The sequence below is a fragment of the Schistocerca serialis genome, chromosome 9, assembly GCF_023864345.2.
Source record: "Schistocerca serialis cubense isolate TAMUIC-IGC-003099 chromosome 9, iqSchSeri2.2, whole genome shotgun sequence".
Classification (NCBI taxonomy): domain Eukaryota; kingdom Metazoa; phylum Arthropoda; class Insecta; order Orthoptera; family Acrididae; genus Schistocerca; species Schistocerca serialis.
In genome coordinates this window covers 363,071,290-363,086,872 of record NC_064646.1, presented here as the reverse complement: position 1 = coordinate 363,086,872, position 15,583 = coordinate 363,071,290, and the positions used below count along the sequence as shown (strand labels likewise).

Sequence of the window (15,583 nt, the reverse complement as noted above, 5' to 3'; positions counted from 1 at the left end):
TAGTTGAGAGCCCATCAATGCGCGCCTTTACTGCATGGAATATTACCGGTCAAGCCACAAGGCCATTGACGTGGGCAGCCCGTCACGCTGGCTACAGTAATGTATCCTGTGTTAAATGTACCTTGTAATTGGCAATGCCTTGCCATTTTCAAAATTTAGTTCTCATTCCAGCTTATTTTCCGAAAATTAGAGGAGAAATTTGGCACTATATATATATATATATATATATATATATATATATATATATGTAAAAGTAAACGCTTTCATTAAATATTTTTTGTTTTTTTGCGTGGTTCCATGACCGCTAGGTCGCCTCCGTGACTGAGAAGTCGACGCGTCGTCTCCTTCTCATTCGGAGGACCGGGTTCAGTTCCTAGTGCTTCCTTGATGGGAAGACTGGAACAGTGCACACTCAGCTTCGTGATGACAACTGAAGAGTCACTTTTACAGCAGTCGCACCTCCAGTGTCTGGAATTCGACGACGGGCAGCAGAGCGGTGTGCTGCCCCCATGCCTGTCCATACGCATGTGCATGACACCACATGATAGAGGGTGACACGGCAACCGGTCGACAACGCTTGACCTTCGCCGCCTCATCGCGGAGTTTAGTTCTTTTAGTCACGACCACTATGCCACACACATCACTCTCCTCCAAGCGTGCGCGCCCGACTCCTAGCGGGCAACATCACTCGTGTCAGTATGACTTCGTGAGCGAAATTGCGAGTACCTTTCACACTCAACGGAGCAAGAATCTCGGCACTTGATACAAATCCCGCGTACTGACTGCTGGCCTATACAGAGGGGCCTTCAATAAGTTATGCAATACTTTTTTTTCTGAAAGCAGGTTGATTTTATTCAGGATTCCAATGCACCATATTGTACTCACTCTTTTGGCTACAAAACCCTATTTTCGAACATAGTCTCCATTCAATCGGCGGCCTTTCGCTACCTTACTGGAAGGGCCTGTATATCCGCATGGCACCACTGTACGAGTCGACGTCAAAGCCAACTTTCTGCATGAACAACTTCCCCATCATCTACGCGCTGCTTCCCACGGAGTGCATCCATCATTGGGCCAGACAGATAGAAGACGGAAAGTGTGAGATCCGGGCTGTAGGTTGGATGAGGAAGAACAGTAAGCGTAGTTTTGTGAGCTCCACTCGGGTGTGCAACCTTGTGTGAGCTGTTGCGTTGTCATGGAGATGGAGAAGTTTGTTTGCACTTTTGTGGCGACGAACACGGTGAGTCCCTTTATTCAGTTTCCTGAGGGCAGCACAATACGTATCAGATTTGACTGTCGCACCATGAAGGTGGTAATCAAACAGAATAATCTCTTCAGAGTCCCAGAAAACGGCGACCATGACTTAACCGGTCAAGAGTCAGACTTTGAAATTCTTCTTTGGAGGATACGTGGTGTGACGCCACCATATGGATCACCGTTTTGCTTCTGGTTCGAGCTGATGGTTCATCGCCTGTGAGGATGTTCGAGAGTAAATTGTCACGATCAGCCTCGTACCGCGCAAACAATTCCGCAAAGTTAGTCCTTCTTTGACCTTTATGGTCTACTGTTAGGCGGTGAGGAACCCAGCGTGCACACACCTTTGAGTAGCTGGATTGACGAGTGTGTCGGCACTACCAACAGAGACGTCCAGTTGACGGGTTTGATTGCAAACGATCGATCACTTCGAATGAGAGTGTCCGCACTTTCAAACATTGCTGGAGTCAGCTCTGTGCCGCCTGCCGGAAGATCGTACAGGTTTAGTGTGACGATGACAATCCCCTCGCCCACCGGTTCATCGTGCTTTTGTTCACTGCCAGGTCTTCGCAGACATTATGCAAGTGCCTACGAATACCTGCAATGCTCTGGTTTTCCAGCAGGAGAAATTCAATGACAGCTCTCTCCTTGGAACGCACTTCCGTTACAGACGCCATTTTGAGGGCCACGTTTAGCGCCGCCACCTATTGGAACTTCACGAAACTATGTTGAAGCGGCAATATTCCAGGATGTCTCTCAACAAATTCCGCATTTTTTGATCCGAAATTGGCTGAGAAAATAAAGCGTTGCATTACTTATTGAACACCCCTCGTAGAGAAGCTAACAAGGGAACCTCCCCATCGCACCCCCCTCAGATTTAGTTATAAGTTGGCACAGTGGATAGGCCTTGAAAAACTGAACACAGATCAATCGAGAAAACAGGAATAAGTTGTGTGGAACTATGAAAAAAATTAGTAAAATATACAAACTGAGTAGTTCATGCGAAAATAGGCAACATCAATGACGGTGGGAGTCAAACAGCGCCCTGCTCCAGTGGTTAGCAAGAGCAGCTACGGAACGAAAGGTCCTAGGTTCAAGTCTTCCCTCAAGTAAAAATTTTAATTTTTTATTTTCAGTTTATGTGAAAAACTCTTATGTTTCCATCACTTTTTTGGGAGTGTTATCACATCCAGAAGAAAATCTAAATCGGACAAGGTAGAAGAATCTTTTTACCCACTCGCCAAGAGTACAAGTTAGGTGGGTCGATAACATATTCCTGTCATGTGACGCACATGCCGTCACCAGTGTTGTATAGAATATATGAGACGTGTTTTCCTGTGGAGGAATAGGTTGACCTTTGACTTTGCGATCAAATGTTTTCGGTTCCCATTGGAGAGGCACGTCCTTTCGTCTACTAATCGCACGGTTTTGCGGTGCGGTCGCAAAACACAGACACTAAACTTATTGCAGTGAACAGAGACGTCAATGAACGAACGGACAGATCAAAACTTTGCGAAAATAAAGAAAGTAAAATTTTCAGTCGAGGGAAGATTTGAACCAAGGACTTCTTGTTCCGCAGCTATTCATGCTAACCACGGTACCACGACGCTCCTCGGGTCACATTCTCCTTGATGTTACCTATGCTGCGCATGGACTACTCAGTTGGTATATTTTACTGATTTTTTCATAGTTCCACACAACTTCATCCTGTTTTCTCGATTGATCTGTGTTCAGTTTTTCAAGGCCTATCCACTGTGCCAACTTATAACTAAATCTGAGGGGTGTGCAATGGAGAGGTTCCCTTGTAAGTATGTCTTGTATGAAATCAGAGTAACGCAGTTCGCCACGCAGATATAGTTGCCTAATTTCCCCTGTGTGTTTTCTTCCCCTAAAATTTCCCCAAGCCTTTCGTTTCCTCAAAAGATGCGAGAACAGGCCTACTCGGTAGTGGCTGGGGCTGCCGCGCGCCTAGGAGCAGCTGTGGGCCACGAGCGCGGCACGCGCCGCTGGCCGGCCAGATGAGCTGGGCGGCCCGCGGCCACGCCCCCCGGCTGATCACTGTCATCGGCCGTAATGCCAGCCTAGCCTCGCCAACCGCCAATTGCTCGCGGCGGCCGGCCTATCTATCCGCCGTAATGGCTGCACTCTCACGCCGTTACGTACCGCCGCTGTTTCGCACCTACTTCCCGCTCCCAGCAATGCGGTTTCCCTCCGACCATTTCTTTACACCCACTGTTACCACAACGATCTTCACGCTTTCTAGTTTGCTCTCTATCTTCCCTTTTTCAGTCATCAGTCTTCCACTAATTCTAGACATAGAGGAAGGTCAGGTTGTATACGACAAGTTAGCTTTGTCGAAATTATATATTTTGCTGGAGTTTTTATTGGGACAATCTTCACAGTAAACAATTCTTTGGTATAAGTGTCTGACAAAAACTTGTAAATACAGCGAGAAAAGCATGACTGAACGTAACTGCACAGGCTAGCTACACTACTGGCCATTAAATTGCTACACCACGAAGATGACGTGCTACAGACGCGAAATTTAACCGATGGGAAGAAGATGCTGTGATATGCAAATGATTAGCTTTTCACAGCATTTACACAAGGTGGGCGCCGGTGGCGACACCTACAACGTGCTGACGTGAGGCTAGTTTCCAACCGATTTCTCATACACAAACAGCAGTTGACCGGCGTTGCCTGGTGAAACGTTGTTGCGAAGCCTCGCGTAAGGATGAAAAATGCGTACCATCACGTTTCCGACTTTGATAAAGGTCTGATTGTAGCCTATCGCGATTGCGGTTTGTCGTATCGCGACATTGCTGCTCGCGTTGGTTGAGATACAATGACTGTTAGCAAAATATGGAATCGGTGGGTTCAAGAGGGTAATACGTAACGCCGAGCTGGATCCCAACGGCCTCATATCACTAGCAGTCGAGGTGACAGGCATCTTATTTGCATGGCTGTAACGGATCGTGCAGCCACGTCTCGATCCCTGAGTCAACAGATGGGGACGTTTGCAAGACAACAACCATCTGCACGAACAGTTCGACGACGTTTGCAGCAGCATGGACTATCAGCTCGGAGACTCTGGTTGCGGTTACCCTTGACGCTGCATCACAGACAGGAGCGCCTGCGATGGTGTACTGAGGAACGAACCTGGGTGCACGAATGGCAAAACGTCATTTTTTCGGATGAATCCAGGTTCTGTTTACAGCATCATGACGGTCGCATCCGTGTTTGGCGACATCGCGGTGAACGCATATTGGAAGCGTGTATCCGTCATCGCCATACTGGCGTGTCACCCGGCGTGATGGTATGGGGTGCCATTGGTTACACGTCTCGCTCACCTCTAGATCGCATTGACGGCACTTTGAACAGTGGACGTTACATTTCAGATGCGTTACGACCCGTGGCTCTACCCTTCATTCGATCCCTACGAAACACTACATTTCAGCAGGATAATTCACGACCGCATGTTGCAGGTCCTGTACGGGCCTTTCTGGATACAGAAAATGTTCGACTGCTGCCCTGGCCAGCACAGATCTCCCACCAACTGAAAACGTCTGGTCAATGATGGCCGAGTAACTGGCTCGTTACAATACGCCAGTCACTACTCTTGATCAACTGTGATATCGTGTTGGAGCTGCATGGGCAGCTGTACCTGTACACGCCATCCAAGCTCTGTTCGACTCAATGTCCAGGCGTATCAAGGTCGTTATTACGGCCATAGGTGGTTGTTCTGGGCACTGATTTCTCAGGATCTATGCACCCAAACTGCGTGAAAATGTAATCCAATGTCAGTTTCAGTATAATATATTTGTCGAATGAATACCCGTTTATCATCTGCATTTCTTCTTGGTGTAGCAATTTTAATTACCAGTAGTGTAGGTCTGAGGGCTGTGCTGTCGTATTTGACCAGAAATGGCGCCTGTGCAATGTCCTCGATACAGTCAAGAATCAGTGGTCAGCACACTGTTCTCTGGAGTTATCGGTGCATTATGTCGGAGCTAAGTGAATTCGAACGTGGGCAAATCGTTGGTGCTCCTGTGGCGGGTGTTTCCGTCACCATGACAGCCAAAGTGTTTTGTTTTTCAACAGGCACTTTATCAAAGATTTACACACTAAGTCAAAGAAAACAGCCCAACGCGAAGGAATTATCCGAATGGGACGGAAACACGCAGATATGATGTACATGTACAGACAAACAAAGCATTACAATTTGAGAAAAAATGGATGATTTATTCGAGAGAAACATCTTCACAAACTGAGCAAATCAGCAACGCCTTGCTCCACCTATAGCCCTGATGCAAGCTATTATTCGGTTTGGCATTGCTTGACAGAGTTGCGGGGTATTCTCCTGTGGTGTCAAGTTCTGTCAGATTGCCGCGTTAGACCGGCAGCGTCCCGAGATGGTGGATGGACTCTGCCCATAATGCTCCAAACTTTATCAATTGGGGAGAGATCTGCGACAGTGTTGATCAAGGTAGGATTCGGTAAGCACGATGACAAATAGCAGAAACTGTCACTGTGTGCGGGTGGGTATTATCTTGCTGAAATCTGACTCGAGACGGCTTGTCATGAAGGGCAACAAAATGGGGCGTATAACATCATTGACTTACCACTGTGCTGTAAGGGTGCTGCGGATGACAACCAAAGTCGGTATGCTATGAAATGAAATAGTACCATAGACCTTGTTGTCGGGTCGTATGGCGGGCTACAGTGAGGTTGGTATACCAGCGCCAACTGGGACGTCTCTAGACATGCTTACGGGCGATACAACGTATTAAGCGGACGATAGAGTGTAGCACTGTACCCGAACGTAAAGGTGAGGCTCACGATGGTCAGTCCCTCCCTCCCTCTCTGCCACAGACATCGTATGTGTATTGCTTACTTGTTCAAACAATGGAAAATCCAGGATGAAACATAACAATGTCATGAGAAGGAAAGTTGCTACTCACCATTAGCAGAGATGCTGAGTTACAGACAGGCACAACAAAAAGACTTTCACAATTAAAGCTTTCGGTCATTAGCCTTGGTCAACAACAGACACATACGCACACACACAGACACAACCCCCCCCCCCCCCACACACACACACAAACCCACACACACACACATACACACACACACACACACACACACACACACACAAAGGCAGCTCACACACACGACTACAGTCTAGGGCAACTGAAAACACACAAATTGTGGTAGGAAGATACAGTGTAGTTTCAGTTGCCTGAGACTGCAGTCGTGGTTGTGAACTGCCTTTGTGTGTGTGTGTGTGTGTGTGTGTGTGTGTGTGTGTGAGTGTGTGTCTATTGTTGATGAAGGCCAATGTCCGAAACCTTTAATTGTCAAAGTCTTTCTGTTGTGCCTATCTGCGACTAAGCATCTCCGCTATGAGTAGCAACTTTCCTTCTCGTAACATTGTTTACTTGTTCCATACGTAAACACACATAAAAAAAGTTTTGCATCACCCCGGTTCCCAGAACTTCTGAAGATAGACATTGACTTTGGATATTCTATCACAGACAGTCCCTTTGATTGTTCAGATATGTCACTAAACCTAGGCGAAGGTGTAAACAACCATGCATAAGCAGCGCCTATTAGACGGAGGGGTTCCGACAGGTGATCAGTTCCAGTCATTCCAGCAGGAATGAGGTACATGGCTCGCGTTGTCTGTAGTTCAACCACGCCTATACAGTCAATACTGTGATTCCATTGCGTCCGCATTGTTACTTTGTGCCAGAAAGGGCTCTCCACAAGGGAAGTGTCCAGACGTCTTGGAGTGAATCAAATTGATGTTGTTCGGATATGGAGGAGATACAGAGAGCCAGGAGCTGTCGATGACATGCGTCGCTCAGGCCGCCCAAGGACTACTACTGCAGTGGATGACCGCTACCTACTGATTATGGCCAGGAGAAACCCTGACAGCAACGCCACCATGTTGAATAATGCTTTTCGTGCAGACACAGGACGTCGTGTTACCACTCAGACAGTGCGCAATAGGCTGTATGATGCACAGCTTCACTCCCGACGTCTATGGCGAGTTCCATCTTTGCAACCACGACACCACGCAGCGCGGTACAGATGGGCTCACCAACATGTCGAATGCGCCGCTCAGGATTGGCATCACGATCTCTTCACCGATGAGTGTAGCATATGCCTTCAACCAGACAATCGTCGGAGACGTGTTTGGAGGCAACCCGGTCAGGCTGAACGCCTTAGACACACTATCCAGCAAGTGCAGCGAGGTGGAGGTTCCCTGATGTTTTGGGGTGGCATTATGTGGGGCCGACGTACGCCGCTGGTGGTCATGAAATGCGCCATAACGGCTGTACGATACGTGAATGCCATCCTCCGACCGATAGTGCAACCATATCGGCAGCATATTGGCGAGGCATTCGTCTTCATGGACGACAATTCGCGCCCCTATCGTGCACATATTTTGAATGACTTCATTCAGGATAACGTCATCGCTCGACTACAGTGGCCAGCATGTTCTCCAGACGTGAACCCTATCGAACAAGCCTGGGATAGATTGAAAAGAGCTGTTTATGGATGACGTGACCCACTAACCACTCTGAGGGATCTATGCCGAATCGTCGTTGAGGAGTGGGACCGTCTGGACCAACAGTCTCTTGATGAACTTGTGGATAGTAGCCACGACGAGTGCAGGCGCAATAAAAAGGGAGGAAATGATCTTTATGTTGATCTCTGTTCCACTTATCTGTACAGGTTGCGGAACTCTCCGAATCGTCGTGATGCAAAACTTTTTTTGGTATACGTACATTTCTGTGGTTTGTCATGCTTGCTTGTTCTGCTGGAAAATATCTAGCAGTCTTCAAATTTTTGGTGAAGGAGAAATTCAACTGACGAAAGATTTCAAATGTGTGTGGTGGCTTTAACAGCTGTCTACGTGGGTAATTTCTCAAGTTCATCTCTGTCAAGACTGAGAAACCATGTCTTCCCCATGGTAATGTGACGGCAGTAGGAATACTAGGTGAAAACAGCAGGAAAGTATCTAAATAGCCGCAATCACACCATATAAGTTGGAAGAAGTTGACGCTGAAACTTTATCTGGAATATTGCAATAGATGACAGTTATTACAGTTCTTTTTTCCTATAGCTTATGTTTATTTTCCTGTAATTTCAAACTTCTGTTCTTCTTCTCGCTGTAAATCTACCTTCCTGGCAGTGGCTCGTCCCATTTCTGCTGGATTGTGATAGGAAGATACATGATAATGGTCATATGTTGACAAAACCAGAAAGTATAGCTCTTCAGCCTTTCAGTGGCGGTTCTATAGGTGTGGATGTAGGCCGGAAATAGTGTGTGTCTAAGTGGTTGGAACTGAAAATGGCACACTCCACAGCAAGAAGAATTTAAGAGTGCCTACCCTCATTACGAAATTGTTTTGCGATAACATTATGATTGTTAAAATCTGTGATAAAGTGGACTCTCAGAAGCAGTGAGAGAAGGGACGATCTGTGATGTTAAGGTAGGAGATGTGTGGATAATTTAACTATTATCTACGTAGTAAATTTTTCAGGTTCGTCATTGCGAGACATACTGTCAAAGCCAAGCTACAGCAAGACGAAAACTGCAAAAATCGACAAGGAAGCACTGACGGCCATTTAGAGAAAATGTAAACATCCTGTCGCTATGCCATATAAACTGGAATTAGCAGACGTTTAAAATGGATGTTCTAGTGGAAGAGGTGCCTGGAATATTGCAGCAGCTGCAACTATTATCTTTTGGATTTGGACATAACGCGAAAGATTGACCAAATTTTTAATAAATGGAAATGTTCGACTACTCGATATAAGACCATAACTTCTGCATGGAAGGAGTCCGCCAGGCAAGCAGCAATGTGATTGTGGCCAACGATAAGAATTTGGAACAGACAACTTAACGTGGATGATCTCTAGTTACAGAGTAAAGATACATAATAAATTAATATGTCAAATTAGAAGTCAAGGAGTAAACAAAGTTATCTGTAACTACCTTGGTGTTGTTGTTGTTCCTGAGACTCGTTTGATGCAGCTCTCCATGCTACTCTATCCTGTGCAAGCTTCTTCATCTCCCACCACTTACTGCAACCTACATCATTCTGAATCTGCTTAGTGTATTCATCTCTTGGTCTCACTCTACGATTTTTGCCCTCCACGCTGCCCTCCAATGCTAAATTGGTGTTCCCTTGATGCCTCAGAACATGTCCTACCAACCGATCCCTTCTTCTAGTAAAGTTGTACCACAAATTCCTCTTCTCCCCAATTCTATTCATTAGTTATGTGATCTACCCATCTAATCTTCAGCATTCTTCTGTGGCACCACATTTCGAAAACTTCTATTCTCTTCTTGTCCAAACTATTTATCGTCCATGTTTCACTTCCATACATGGCTACACTCCATACAAATACTTTCAGAAATGACTTCCTGACACTTAAATCTATACTGGATGTTAACAAATTTCTCTTCTTCAGAAACGCTTTCCTTGCCATTGCCAGTCTACATTTTATATCCTCTCTACTTCGACCATCATCAGTTATTTTGCTCCAAAATAGCAAAACTCCTTTACTACTTTAAGAGCCTCATTTCCTAATCTAATTCCCTCAGCATCACCCGACTTAATTCGACTACATTCCATTATTCTCGTTTTGCTTTTGTTGATGTTCATCTTATATCCTCCTTTCAAGACACTGTCCATTCCGTTCAACTGCTCTTCCAAGTCGTTTGCTGTCTCTGAGAGAATTACAATGTCATCGGCGAACCTCAAAGTTTTTATTTCTTCTCCATGGATTTTAATACCTACTCCGAATTTTTCTTTTGCTTCCTTTACTGCTTGCTCAATATACAGATTGAATAACATCGGGGAGAGGCTACAACCCTGTCTCACACCCTTCCCAACCGCTGCTTCCCTTTCATTCCCCTCGACTCATATAACTGCCATCTGGTTTCTGTACAAATTGTAAATAGCCTTTCGCTCCCTGTATTTTACCCCTGTCACCTTCAGAATTTGAAAGAGAATATTCCAGTCAACATTGTCAAAAGCTTTCTCTAAGTCTACAAATGCTAGAAACGTAGGTTTACCTTTCCTTAATCTATTTTCTAAGATAAGTCGTAGGGTCAGTATTGCCTCACGTGTTCCAACATTTCTACGGAATCCAAACTGATCTACCTTACAGATTTTATAAAGCGTCCAGGCACGCGACTAAGAGAAACTTGTTTATGTCTTCCTTGTCTAAGGAGCATTGTGTTACCAGGATGGTGGCTATAATTCAAAAGTACAGAATGGATGCTAGGCGCCACACATGATTGTCTATTATATTCTAACAAATAGCGTTTATCCTGTGGTCCACTGTACTCTGTATCAATCCCATTCATGTGGTGTCAGTTGACTAACAACTTCCAGAACAGCTGCTATGTGGTGTTTAACAACGCTCTGTAGTTTGCCTACTGTGGTAATAAGAATACCCATAAATTGGCTGGTGTATAAGTAAGTCTGCCAGACTTTCAGGAGCGGGAAAAACTTATAAGTTATGTTCTGTCTGCATACAATTAGAATACTGACAATTAGAAAACTGACGACATAGTGCCTACCTGTGCCGTATTCGTAGCATGGAGTGTGCTTCGGATTTAGCCGAAAAACTCCCATCTACATCGACAGGAAATTTTCATCACGCTACGACATACCTACAGTGAAAAGTCAATGTTAAAGCCCCATCCATCAAAAGACGTGACCAAAATCTAAAGACTGGAAAGCTATTTTGAGGTGTGCTTGTAATAATCGAATTCGTCTGATCTGGAACGCTGTCGGAGGTCTGGTCTACTTTAAGGGAGTTGTATGTGAAAATATGATGTCACGTTGCCCCATCTATCTGCACTCGTAACCTTGCATGTGTAAGTCATGACACTCTTACGTTGTGTGCAAATACCTGAAACGTATGGCAGTGTGCTACTACATCTAACACCGGTGCTCACCTCAAATGATTTAGAAAACTTTTGTTACATACATTGAGATGTGGGACATTCCCGACAGGCTGTGTTCTGTCTTCTAGCAGAGTTGGTGTCTGTGGTTTGATACTTCTGAAAGAATCTTCTGATATATTACCATCGCCTGCGAGATTTCCAAATAGGTGTACTGTGCTTCGTTCACAAGGAGAATAATCACTAGCACTGTGTTCACTCAGGTTGTCGCCAAAACGATTCCACTTTGCTCGCAATGTTCCGAGAATCTGTAAATGCTCTCAGCAAACCACTAGACGGGTACTCTAAAATTTGCATGTGCAGGCAGAGTTACGTTCTGTCCACAATTGGTGATCGCTTCACAAGTGTGCATCCCTTAATTTTTTCCAATATCCATGTATAATTTATGTGTTTGTTGCCAACTTTGAATCCTTGTTATTTAGGATAAAGTATAGTCATTTTAGCACACATCATGGGCGGTGTAGCACGTATTATCAAAACTTCCGCTCTCCATGAGTCGGTAATTGTTTAAACTACAACAGTGGAATTGTTTAAACACCCAACAGCCTGACGTTAACTTTTATCATATGAGGCTTCTACCCAGTCCCTGTGTTTCAGAGGAAAATGCCCACACACAGTTTGGACTTTTAACTAGCGCTAAATCAGCGTGGCAAAGCAAATGCCCGCACGGCAAGCAGTGGCTTGTTATCTGGAAGCGGTACAGCCCTGGCGTGTGAGCGGAGGTTCGCGACCTGGTGGCAGCGATGGCAGCTGTTTACATGCGACCTGGTGGAGATGGGGCAGAGGCATCGCAGGGAGGAGAAGAGAGTGAAACATCGAACTGCGTCCATAGACTGACAGGTCTCAGCAGGATTAGTTCAGGAGCAGTATACCAAAATTCCAAGTGACTTACTTCCACCAGCATGAAAAGCCAACTGACAGACAAAGCGTAATTAGCATTGGACATCTTCAGCTATGTACCAACGGTACCACCCATCTTGGTATTGGAGAAAGTGACTACCTAGACTGTCGGAAGCCATCAGAGATGTCGCACGAGCGTCTGTAACTGTTACCTGGCGAGTGTAATCCGACAGCTGGAAGCCACAGTTACCCTGTTGTGATCAACAAATACAAAGAAAAGTTACGGCCAGTTGGCAGACGGCGCCGATTTTTAATTTCCTGCCACCTGGGGGTGGGCAGCGCAGGGGAGAGCTGGAAATGTCCCAGAGGGGTAGGGGATAATTAACTGATTAAATTAATCAATTCATTAATCTTAAATCAAAAGTTGCGTAGAATTGGGAGGGTTGGACGGAGGCTCCATCATTATGGATAAATTAAAATTGACCTCATACTGGCTTTACCCTACTACTGCCATGAAAGCCTGCATTTTATCATCATCCGCCACGTCACATCGTGGGCGGAAGTGTGTGTTCCAATGTTCCAATGTGTGTGAAATTTTATGGGACTTAACTGCTAAGATCATCACTCCCTAAGCTTACACACTACTTAACCTAAATTATCCTAAGGACAAACGCACACACCCATACCCGAGGGAGGACTCGAACCTCCGCCGGGACCAGCCGCACAGTCCATGACTGCAGCGCCGGAAGTGTGTGTTGAGTGATCGTGACAGACAATTATTGAGAGGAAAAACACGAGGACGACAGCTGCAAAAGACGCTGCAGAGCTGATGTCGCTCTCGCCAACGCTGTAACCACCAAAACAAAAAAAAATGGTTCAAATGGCTCTGAGCGCTATGCGACTTAACTTCTGAGGTCATTAGTCGCCTAGAACTTAGAAGTAATTAAACGTAACTAACCTAAGGACATCACACACATCCATGCCCGAGGCAGGATTCGAACCTGCGACCGTAACGGTCGCTCGGCTCGAGACTGTAGAGCCTAGAACCGCACGGCCACTCCGGCCGGCCAAAAACAACACGAAGGGAGCTTCAAAGGCTGGGAATCTCAGGGCGTGCTGGAAAACCACTCATCAGTGATGCAAATGCCCTTAACGGGAAAACATGAAGCCGAAGCCATAAAACATGGACTCTGGAGCAATGGAAGAAAGTCATTTGGTCTGATGGGTAATGTTTCACACTGTTTCCAACTTCTGGCCAAGTTTACGTCCCAAGAGTGAAACATGGAGGATATCTGGTGATACTTTGGGCAGCCGTACCCTGGTATTTCACGTGCCCATGGGTACTCTGCACAGTGGCATTACTGTCAACAATTATGTGACCGTTTTGGCTGATGAAATCCATCGCATGGCACAACGTTTGCTCCCGAATGGTGATACTGTGGCCCAAGACGACACGATTCCTGTTCGCACAGCTCGCTTCCTCCAGGAATGCTTTTGTGACACCGACGATGAATTATCTCCCAAGGCCACCGCAGTCACCAGAGCTCATATCATTACATCTTTATGGTCTGCTTTGGAGGGAAAGGTGCGTTATCGCTTTCCACCTCCATCATCATTACCTGCAGTTGCCGCTATTTCGCAAGAAGAATGGTATACGACTCCTTTGTAAACCAAACAGGGCTTTATTTATCCCTTCCGAGACGGCTGATAGCTGTTTTGAATGCCAGCGGGTTTTCTACTTGTATTAGACATGGGAATTTGTAGTGTTTTTGGCGTTTGCATATTTTCGCACAGCGCCTAAACTCAGTATCGTAAGAATATACATTCGTTGATTTTTATATTTTCTCCATCTTTCGGATTTCGCGAGTTTAAATTTTTGGAGGATTGCAGCGAACAGTTAACTGTAACGTGTAAAACAGCCATTTTTGTTAGAGAGAAGTTTTAATTGGACCATAAAAAGTTATCAACATTAACGTGAGGTAAGTGTAAGTTATTCATCTCAGTTCTAAGTTTCCACATCGGAAGAAAGTTGAATCAAATAAGGAAAAATTCATAATAATAATCATGTCAGGCAGCAGTTAGAGTTGACGGTAAATTGAGTTCATGGTTCAGAGTAGTTTCAGGGGTAAGAGAAGGCTGCAACCTGTCTCCACTGTTGTTCATATTATTTATGGATCATATGTTGAAAACAATAGACTGGCTGGGTGAGATTAAGATAGGTGAACACAAAATAAGCAGTCTCGCATATGCGGATGACTTAGTTGTGACGGAAGATTCGATTGAAAGTTTGCAAAGTAATATTTCAGAGCTAGATCCGAAATGTAAGGACTATGGTATGAATAGTAGCATCTGCAAAACGAAAGTAATGTCAGTGGGAAAGAGATACAAAAGGATTGAGTGCCAAACAGGAGGAACAAAGTTAGAACAGGTGGACGGTTTCAAATACTTAGGATGCATATTCTCACAGGATGGCAACATAGTGAAAGAACTGGAAGCGAGGTGTAGCAAAGCTAATGCAGTGAGCGCTCAGCTACGATCTACTCTCTTCTGCAAGAGGGAAGTCAGTACCAAGACTAAGTTATCTGTGCACCGTTCAATCTTTCGACCAACTTTGTTGTATGGGAGCGAAATCTGGGTGGATTCAGGTTACCTTATCAATAAGGTTGAGGTTACGGGTATGAAAGTAGCTAGGATGATTGCAGGTACTAGTAGATGGGAACAATGGCAGGAGGGTGTCCACAATGAGGAAATCAAAGAAAAACTGGGAATGAATTGTATAGATGTAGCAGTCAGAGCGAACAGGCTTAGATGGTGAGGTCATGTTACACGCATGGGAGAAGAAAGGTTACCCAAGAAACTCATGGGTTCAGCTGTAGAGGGTAGGAGGAATCGGGGTAGACCAAGGAGAAGGTACCTGGATTCGGTTAAGAATGATTTTCAAGTAATAGGCTTAACATCATAAGAGGCACCAATGTTAGCACTGAATAGGGGATCATGGAGGAATTTTATCAGGGGGACTATGCTCCAGATTGAACGCTGAAAGGCATAATAAGTCTTAAATGATGATGATGATGATGATGATGAATTACGTAAAAGCTTTGAGCAGAAGAGGTGCAAATCAAAATATACACCCATGTTCAGAAAAATAAAAAGAACAACTTGAAGAACTAGGACGTTCGTATTCACAGGACATGCTCATTTGTATGTTCCGCAGAAATGATCAGCATTTCAGTCACCTCCGTGCAGCACGTGTCCTGTTGTTTAGTAGGCACAGGGTGCGCCATGGACCCTAATATCTCGTTCTTTGCCTGATGGCATCGACGCGTATAAGGCCGAACTGCGTCATGTGGTATAGCTGCATTCATCAGATTCCAAAGTTCATCTGTGGTGACAGGCATTGGGCCACAGCGCTCCACCTGTCGTTTCGCCATATTTCACTAATTTTCGATTGGTGACAAGTCTGGTGACCTGGCGAGCCAGGGCAAAAGGCTGACATCC

The 15,583-nt window shown here is 45.3% G+C and overlaps 1 protein-coding gene across 1 annotated transcript in view; it reads right to left on the bottom strand.

Moving 5' to 3' along the window:
• Positions 1-15,583, bottom strand: part of LOC126418644 (extracellular serine/threonine protein kinase four-jointed) — a 1,345,623-nt gene that overhangs the window by 876,963 nt on the left and 453,077 nt on the right. The gene's annotated exons all lie outside the window — the stretch shown is intronic.